At 42.4% G+C, this 10,289-nt stretch overlaps 1 pseudogene; it reads right to left on the bottom strand.

Annotated features, from left to right (window-relative positions):
* Positions 1–2,387: 2,387 nt before the first annotated feature.
* LOC148576254 (uncharacterized) lies at positions 2,388–2,986 on the bottom strand (annotated as a pseudogene).
* Positions 2,987–10,289: the final 7,303 nt, after the last annotated feature.

The following is a 10,289-nucleotide window of genomic DNA, read 5'->3' as shown; positions in this document are numbered from 1 at the left end:
TGGCCATTCGCAAAGTGGGGGCTCGACCTCCTCGGACCATTCCCCCAGGGATCAGGGCAAGTCAAATTCCTTATTGTAGGAATCGACTACTTCACAAAGCGAATCAAAGCAGAGCCATTGGCCACCGCCACCGCTCAGAGAAGTCGGAAGTTCCTGTATAGAAACATTGTCACAAGGTTTGGAGTCCCCCACTCCATCACCACGGACAACGGGACACAGTTCACCGATACGGGCTTCAGAAACCTGGTCGCTGACCTAAAAATCAAGCACCAGTTCACCTCAGTAAAACACCCACAAACTAACGGACAGGCAGAAGCCGCCAACAAAGTCATGTTGGCTAGATTGAAACGTCAGTTATAGGATGCAAAAGGAGCCTGGGCTGAAGATCTCCCCAAATCTTGTGGGCATACCGAACAACGCCACATTCCACCACCGGGGAATAGCCCTTCTGAATTGCTTATGGAATAGAGGCAATGATCTCCATAGAAGTAGACGAAAGATCCCCTAGGGTGATCTTCAACAACGAGGACGCCAACTTCTGAGCACAAAAGGAAGAACTCGACCTGCTTCCAGAACTCCGAGAAAGAGCTCCGATAAGAGAAGAAGCCCTGAAATGTCGAATGGCCTCAAGGTACAACTGGAAGGTAGTCCGATGAAGTTTTGCTACCGATGACCTCATCCTAATCCGAAATGACATCGGAATAGGACGGTCAGGAGAAGGAAAGCTGGCAGTAAACTGGAAAGGCCCAAACCGAATCACGGGAGTACTAGGAAAAGGTTACTACAAGGTGGCCAACCTCCAAGGGCGAGAGTTTCCGAGGTCATGGAACGCCTGTAACCTAAGAAAGTACTATAGTTAGACAAAGGCCTTGAGCCAAGGTGTACTCTTTTTCCCCACTAAAGGGTTTTTTAATGGGACACTAGGCCAAGGCCCCAAGGTGGCCCGACTTGCAGGGTAGCCCCACACATGTACATACTCTTACGTACACTTTTATTTATCACGTTTCGTTTTAATAAAGATAGAGATTCCCTAAAAATGTTTCCTGCCAAGCTGCATTAGTTTATGCTCAAAAAATGCAAAATTCATCGTCCGATCAGATAGAGGTCGACAAGGTGAAGCGACAAAGCCAAAATTAATGTGAGAAGTTATAAAAGCAACCGGTACAAAGTGACCTGACGAGGTCGGACAAAAAATAGGGTTGCAAAAAAAACTTGAAAAGGCCCGACAGAGAAGTCGGACCAGCTAAAGGATCACTAAAAAAGGAACAAAGCCTACTTAGCCATGCGAAGGCCCAAAAAGGTAAATGCCAAAACCGCCGAGCTAAAAGGTAAAGGTCCGAAAAGGACGCTACCTAAAAAGCAAAAACGCAACCTCAAACCCAACACAAGGCTCGAAAGTTGTCCAAATAAACTAAAAAGAAAAGGTTCTACAAAAGAACACTACCTACAAAGTTTTTGGAAACCGACTAAAAAGCTGCAAGGACGATATCACCAAAGCAAGAAGGTTGACAACACAACTAAAAGGCAACGTCCAAAAAGCAAAGGTAGAAGTTCATAAAATGAACACTACCTCAAGAATCGTCAGAAAAGATGCCGACTGGAAAGCTCAAACACCTAAACCTAAGGCATGGCTGGAAAACCCAAGGAACACTACCACCATAAAAAGTTGAGAAAACAACCTAAAGACAAAAGCGTTTTCGTCAAAGTCAGCCAGCACACCACCAGAACAAATCAACACAAAAAAAATTAAAACATTAACAACTCAAAGGTTACCCAAACAGTAACCCAGGAGTAAAAGTGTTTTGATTAAAAACCAAAAGTTGCTAGGGAGTAACTATAAAGTGTCAGAAGAGTTATGCAAACAGTTAAAAAACCAAGAGTTCCAAAGGTCCACAACTCGGACCGTATCAATACATAAAAAGAGAAATAAAAGATAGAATCACAAAGGGTCCACCTTCGCCCCAGTCGCTGCACCCTGAGGAAAAGGAGGGATAGCTGAGATCGGAATAGCTCCGACAACACCATCCAAGCCATTCAAGATCTCCAACTCGGGATCAACCTTAGGTTGGGACGCCTCGGTAGATGGGGTTGCAGAAGATTTGGCGGAAGGGTCCGGTACAGGGATCTCATCATCATCAGGAGCAGGCACGATCTTACCATCTTCAACAATGCTGTCCATACTAAACAAGGTAAGATTGGCATCTGGAGCAAGAACTTGGACCAGAGCTTTTAAATTTTCATATAGAGCAGTCATGCCATTCACCATGTGGCATTGAAGCTCAGCATAATCATCGTAAGAAGACTGAAGTTTCTCCTTAACCTCCAGAAGCTTGCCATAAGTCCAGGTGTAGCTCTCCTTAGCCTTCTTGGTCATGTCTTCAACCAAATTAGCAGTCGCCTCTGCACCAGTAGCCCGGGCCTTCTCCCTCTCCACCATAAGCTCCAACCCAACATTCTTTGCCTCTAACTCAAGCCTCAACCCCTCCACCCTATCATAATCAACCTTAGCCTTCTCAAGGAAAGCACTAGTAGCATGGATGGGAGACTTCTTGAAATCCCTAGACAGAGCGGCGCTAAGATGGGCCATCCAGATGCTGTTGCTAGATATGAAATCAAGATGATGAAGAATGGATACATCATCAGTTGGAACGAAGCCGAAAGGGGCAATATGCTCCGCAGCAAAAGCCATGCCATTGAATACCTTGTCATTAAGATCATAAGCCCCAACAGTCCTCAGCCACTTGGGGGAGGGGCCAGATAAAGAAGGAGAAGAGGCAGCTCCAGAAGTCGCCAGGGGTGGATCAGTAGAGGCCACCCGAACTCAAGGGGTCGGGATGACCTTCCTCGGACCCTGAGGATCAGATTCTGGCTTCTTTGGAGGAACCTGGTTAGTACCCTTCTCCGACGCCTTCTTTTGGATGTTCTGGGCGGCCACCGTTTTCTTGGTCTTCCGCAAGAACTTTATTGAATCAGAACTGGAAACCATCTCTAGAAAAAGGAAACCACAGAAACAAGTCACATAATGGACAAATGACAAGCAAAAAATAATAAATTTCTTTGAGAAGTCGGGCACTACCTAGCTCAGAACGGAGAAGAGCGGGATCCCCTAAAAACCTCTTAGTATCCAGATGAAGAGGCTCCCTCCAGTGCTCCTCCAAAATATCCACAAAGGTCCTCTCCACCTCATCAAGACTCTCTAAAGGATACTTAAGAACTACAGGGTCCTTTTGCCACCAAAGAGGGAAAGTCGGTTCATTGTTCTCATCTAGAAAGAAGGGGTGAACATCCTCGACAGCCCGGACTTTAAAATAAAAGTTTTTAAAATCGTGGAAGGAGATCCAAGAAGCCTTCTTCTTGGCCACCCCCAGTTTGGTCATCACAAACAGATAAAGAAAAAGAGAAATGGTAGGTTAGACACCCAGCCCTTGACACAACAACTGAAAAATCTTCATGACAGCCCAAGAGTTTGGATGAAACTGAGAAGAAGCCACATTACAGTTCCACAGGATATCAGCTTTAAACGCGTTAAAGGGAAGATTAATACCTAACTTGGTAAAAAAGCAGTCACAAGCATAAAAGAAGGGACACTCTGCCCGACTTAAGGGAGGGAAACTAACCCTCTCCTCAGGGTCAGGCAACAACAGCTCGTAGTTTTTCTCATTCTCCCTATTCTCGCAGATCCTATGAAACCTCCTAAACTTCTCACAATACTCTGGGTCTGGTATAGTAACACATCCTAACACTACAAAATCTAACCAGTCAGCCATACCACGGGGCCCTTAGTAGACATTTCAATAATATTTCTACGAGAAGACATAGAAACTATACCTACAGCAAGAAAAATAAAAGGAGTGTCACTACCAAACAACTCGGCCAGAAATATGAAAGATGAAAAAGCAAACAAGCAAATAGTAACACAATAACAAAAGGGCGCCCAAAGGTTCACACGAAACAAGAAGACCTCCATCAAAATCCAGGACCACCCTTTGGAGGCAATGAAAGATACAGAAAGACAGAAACGCAAGGAATCAAAACCCTAGCCCTTTTAGTAAAAAAGGAAAGCACGAATGAAAACTAAAAACCCAAGCACCAACATGTTTTAAACAAACAACAAGATAAAAGATCAAAACTTTTCAAGATATAAAAGCATGCAACATCACCAGAAGCCAGCACAAAGGAGGATTGCAACTATCAAACAAGGAAAATGCGAAAGGCATAAGACAAGTACCAACCTGCAGCAAGAAGAAACAGTGGCAGCAAGCGTACAGCAGAGTCACGAATGATCCACACTAAAAAAGTTTTCAAAACTTCAGAGAAGGAAGAAAGCTTGGGGCAAACCGAAAGAAGAAGGCTCTTTCTCCAGAAATGTGAAAGAAGAATAGAAGCAAAAAAAAGAACTAAGAAACTGAAAGAAAGCAAAATCCCTCTTATTTCAAACAACATTCAAAGAGGGAAAAGAAATGACAAAAAGAATAAAAGCCCAAATCAATAGGCTTTAAAAGCCCTTGCATGCTCCCAAGAAAATAACGCACTCGAAAAATGACGCAGTAATTAAGGACCAAAAACAAAAACGCTTTGCATTTTGAAGAAGCATTTAAAGACGCGAAACTTGCACGAGAAGGAGAAAACTGGGCACAACCGAACAGATGCTTGAACACGACTTTCCCCAAAGAGGTCGAAGCTCGGCAGCACAACCTCGTGGACAGTTCGAAGCTCAAGTAGGGGCACTGTTCATACCCTGGACCGAGCTATAGGGTCCGGGCTGCACGAAGACAAGGGACCGACCTCTTTAAAAGGTCGGCCCATTACAATGAACTCTTCTCAAAGAGCTTAGAAGATCGCCACAGAAGCCCAAGGAGGCCCAGAACAAAAAGACCGCTGACTACTAGAAAGCGGTTAGCCAAAGATCAGATCTCACCCACGAAAGATAGGATAAGATAACAAACTTATCTCAAAGGAAGATCATCAAACACTACTATAAATGTACTGGATCACCCAAGTATAACTCATACTCCAATTCTACAAAAAACTTGCCTAATACCCGTACTGACTTAAGCATCGGAGTCTCTTGCAGGTACCACCACCCACCGGAGACCAAGGACTGAGAAGCTCCTCCGCTGCAACAAGTCGATACAATAGTGTTCCGAGGGTTACCTGAAACTGAAGGCCGATCTCGGAGGAGATCTTTTGTGGTGGCCAGAGTTGTCGTGTCCGACTTGTTGGATCTGGTGGTGCTGCTGATCCTTGATCACCGGAGGGTGGTGGTACCTGCAAGAGACTCCGATGCTTAAGTTAGCACATGCTTTAGGAAGGTTTTTTTTGTGTAGAATCAAAGTATGAGTTATACTTGGGTGCTCCAGTGTATTTATAATAGTGTGGAGTGACCTCCCTTGAGATAAGTTAGTTATCTTATCTTATCTTTTTGTGGGTGGGTCCCCTTATCTTTGGCCAGCCGCCTTTAGGTGGGCTGTCATCTTCTGCTTTGGGCCTACTTGAGCCCTTATAGCAATTTGGCCGAGCTATTTGGGAAGAGGTCGGTGTCGACCAACTTTTATAAGAAGTCGGTCATTTTTGTCTTCATCCAACCTGGCTCGTCTAGCTCGACCCAGGGTATGAACAAGTAGCAATAACCGGACCAGAAGGTCTCGCCCGAGATCGACCACTCCGTTTCAGGTAACCCTCGGAACACTAACCTTAACCAAGGCAAGCCTATCCAACTAAGAAGGCCTGACCTCAAGCCCATAGCTAGAGGATGATTGGAATTTATCCAACGCTCTATCATCCCTACTAGCAACCAGTCCGAAGTGACCATAGACCGAGCCATCATGATCCATTGCATCATGCTCAGAACTGAGGTGCAAGTACATGAGGTGATATCTCAAGAGTTGTACAAAGTGGCGGACAAGCCCTCTACCCAAGCAAGATTAGCTTTCCCTCATCTTATCTGTCACCTATGTAATTCAGCTGGGATTGTCATAGAAGGTGACATTCCAATTGAGGAAGACAAGCCCATCACTAAAAGAAGGATGGAGCATACTAGAGACCCGGCACATGAACCACAACATGAGCATGTGGAACCACCTCAACATGAGATCCCTGAGATCCCTCAAGGAATGTATTTTCTTTCTCAAAGCTATTGGGATCAATGGTATACTTCTGTGGGAGAATTATGCTCTAGCATGAATCAGCTGAGGATGGAGCATCAAGAGCATTCCACCATCCTCAATGAAATTAGAGAAGATCAAAGAACTATGAGGGAAGAACAACAAAGACAAGGGAGTGACATTGAAGACATCAAGCGCTCTATTGGATTCTCTAGAGGAAGTGGTAATCGCTGTCACTAATGTGGTTCCGTTCCATCACCCCTTGCTTTTATGTCATATTTCTGTTTTCCATCATGTTTTGTTGTCTGTTCTCATGTTCTTACTGCATGATCATTTCTATCTATGTCTTAAAGTTATAAAATGTTCCATAAATCTCTCACCTTACTTAAAAGAAAATTTTATTTGAAAAAGAAAATTAAGATGCATGAATTTCAAGTTTTAGCTTAAGAATAGTCCAATTATCTTGATGTGGTGGCATTGCTTTTATTTTCTGAATGTATGAATGAACAATGCATATTTGAAATTGGAGTTTAAGAATGTTGGCTCTTGAAAGAATAATGAAAAAGGAGAAGTATTATTGGTGATCTGAAAAATCCAAAAATTGATTCTTGAAGCAAGAAAAAGCAGCAAAAAAATCAATTTATGCGAAAAAAATTGCGAAAAAAACAATATATATATATATATATATATAGCAGAAAAAGAAAAAAATAATTTTTAAGAAAAAGCCAATAGCTCTTTAAACCAAAAGGCAAGAGCAAAAAGCTAATAGCTCTTTAAACTAAAAGACAAGAGCATGGGTCCAAGGCTTTGAGCATCAATGGTTAGGAGGGCCTAAAGGAAACAAAAATCTTGGCCTAAGCGTCTCAACCAAGCTGTCCCTAACTATATGCTTGAGGTGGGAAGGTGTCAAGTGAAAAAGCTTGAGACTGAGCAGTTAAAGTCGTGATCCAGAGTTCTTAAGCGTACCCTTTTGCTTTGGATCACGAATTTAACTGCTCAGTCTCAAGATTTTCACTTGACACCTTCACACCACAAGCATTTAGTTAGTGATAGCAACTCAATTGAGATTTTTAAGCCATTTTTGACCCTCCTAACCATTGATGCTCAAAGCCTTGGATCCTTGTTCTTTTATTTTTCTTTTTCGATTTTTTTAGCTTTCTTTTTCTTCTCTTTTTATTTTTATTTTTCTTTTTGCCATTTTTTCTTACTTCAAGACTCAATATTTTTATTTTTCAGAGAACCAATAATACTTCTCTAAATTCACTGTTCTTTAAGAGCCAATAGACTTAAGCTCAATATCAAATATGCACTGTTAGTTCATAAATTCAGAAAATATAGATAAGGCCACCACATCTTAAATAATTAGAATATCTTATGATATACTCAAAACTTATGTATCTCACTCTTTCTTTTTCAAATAAATTTTTCCTTTAAGCTTGGTGATGGATACATAGGATATCTTATAACAAAAATAAAAAAAAGTAAATAAAACTAGAAACTAACAAAATACTACTTGTGATCACGCTAAAGTTAGAAAAGAAAATCAGAAATAAGATAAAGGAAGGGATAATAAAACTTAACCACCTCATTTATAGTGACTGCTGATGAAGATGATCCACCTTCCTTTAGCATAAACCCAGAGCTTGCACTGCAACACCAAACTTAAAAAGTTTGCTTGTCCCCAAGCAAGGAAACGTAGTCCTTGCTGTTCTCTTATGGGGTAGGTGGAGTTTGTGTGGGACCCACTAGCTGGGAAAGCTGGAAAACGTCAGTTGCCTGCCCTGCCTGGCGTTCAATGCTAGGAATGGGTGTTGAACGCCCATAGGGGATCAAAATGGGCTTGAACTGCTCCATCCAGGGCATTGAACGCCCAGCTTCATCTCTATTCTGGCGTTCAACGCCAGTGCATGCTCCATAGGGGGCGTTGGATGCCCAGAATGCTCCTATTCTGGCGTTCAACGCCAAGAAATACTCCTCTATAGGCGTTGGACGCCCAGCTTCCTCCTTGTCTGGCGTTCAACGCCAGCAAGGGGCTCTCCCCAGGGTGTTCTATTTTCCATCTCGAACGTCTCTGTCACTGTTTCTAAGTGCTACACATGATCACAAATGTAAAATCAAAACAAGGAAAACTATGAAAATTAATGAGAATGAAATCAAATGGAGATAAACAAAAATAATAAAAATAACAGTACTCTACTCATGGTTGGGTTGCCTCCCAACAAGTGCTTCTTTAATGTCATGTTAGTAGCAGTGTAGATCTTTCTTGCTCCATGTTATCCCCTAGGTAATGTTTGACACTTTGTCCATACTGTGAATCTTTCATCAGAGTGTCTGCTTTGAAGTTCTACATGTCCATATGGGGATACTCATGTGACCACAAAGGGTCCCGTCCACCGCGACTCTTCCCAAGTGTTCCGTGGGTTACCTGAAACTGGGAGGTCGAACTCGGATGAGATCTTCTGGTTTGGCCAAGGCTGTCGTGCCCAACTTGTTGGAGCTTGAGATGCTGCCGGTCCTTAATCACCGGAGGGGGGTGGTACCTACAAGAGACTCCGATGCTTAAGTTAGTACGGGCTTTAGGCAGGTTTTTAGTAGAATTGGAGTATGAGTTATACCTGGGTGCTCCAGTGTATTTATAGTAATGCTTGATGATCTTCCTTTGAGATAAGTTAGTTATCTTATCTTATCTTTTTGTGGAGGAGATCTTTATCCTTTGGGCAACCACCTTCTGGTGAGCGGTGATCCTTTTGCTTTGGGCCTTCTTGGGCTTCTGAGGCGTTTATCCGAGATCTTCGCGAAGAGCTCAGCAATAGGCCAACCATTCATGACGTCGGTCCCTTTGTCTTCATCTAACTCGGCCATATAGCTCGGACTGGTGTATGAACAGTGTCCCTGCTCGAGCTTCGATCTTCCCATGAGCTCGTGCTTCCAGGCTTCGATCATTGAGGAAGTCGTGCTCGAGCATTGGTTTGGTCTGGTTTTAAGTAGCTCCTCCTCATGCGAGTCTGGCGTTGCTTCTGCTTTAATGCGAAGCGTTTTTAGCTTCTTAATTGCAGCATGCTTTCGGAGTGCGTTTAACTTCCTTAGGAACGTGCAAGCGCTTTAAAAGCCTATTGATTAGGTTTTTTATTCCTTTTACCGTTTTGTTTCCCTCTTTGCTTTTTGTTTGAAATCAAAAAAAAGGGTTTTACTTTCTCAGCTTCCTTCTTTCCTCTGCTTCCTTACTTCTTATTTCTCTGCAAAGATTTTTGTTCGTCTGGCCCTTTTGATTTTTGCCCCAAGCTTCCCTTTTTCTTTCAAGCGGTGCTTGTGGATTGCTGGTGCTTTTGCTGTGCCCCATTGTTTTTGTTTTTCTCCTTTCTATAGGTTGGTACTTCTATTTTGTATCTCTTATTATTATTCTAGTTTTGCTTGCTATTCTCCTCTGCGTTTGGCTTCTGGTGATTGTTGCATGGCTTATTTTTTGAAATCTTTCTGTATTGGTTGCTTTGTTTTTACGGAAATGTCGATGCTTGGGTGAACCGTTGCATCTTTTTCTTTTTTTTTTTTGGTGAAGGGACTAGGGTTTTGATCCCCTATGTTCTTCCTTTGCTGTATCTGCATTGTTACCTCCAAAGGTCGTTCCTCGGTTCTGGTGATAGTCTTCTTGTTTCTTGCGAACCCTGGGACGCCCTTTTGTTTGCTATGTGCTTGCTGCACTTTTTGTCCTGGTTTTTTATTCTGTCCGAGTTGTTTGGTAGTGACACTTCTTATTTTCTTGCTGTAGGCGTAGTGTTCTATATCTTCACGTAAAAATATTGTTGAGATGTTGATGACATGTTACCATGTCATGTTTTTCTATGCCTTTTTCCTTTGGTTTCAATAGGTTTTATGCACTTTCTTGATCCATAAGCAAGCCAATTGGGTAGATTTTCATATTTCCTTTGATTTAATCAACCATGTATGAATTCATGCTATTTCATGAGGTTTTATGCTAAAATTGTCACATATTATGAAAGAATGAATATCTCATGATTTTGAGCATAGCTTTGATGTGTTTGGTTGATTAATGATAGGTGAAGAAGGCTTGGAGAAAGGGTGAAGCAAGAAGGAATGGCTAGGAGTAAAGAGAAGACAATGGAATAAATGAAAATGAACCAGGAAGCAAAAAGTTGGACCTAAAGTTAGCATCAAACTTTTGCACAA

This window comes from Arachis ipaensis, chromosome B1 (genome assembly GCF_059453495.1).
Source record: "Arachis ipaensis isolate K30076 ecotype BB chromosome B1, ASM5945349v1, whole genome shotgun sequence".
NCBI lineage: Eukaryota > Viridiplantae > Streptophyta > Magnoliopsida > Fabales > Fabaceae > Arachis > Arachis ipaensis.
This window is presented reverse-complemented; position numbering and strand designations above follow the sequence as displayed.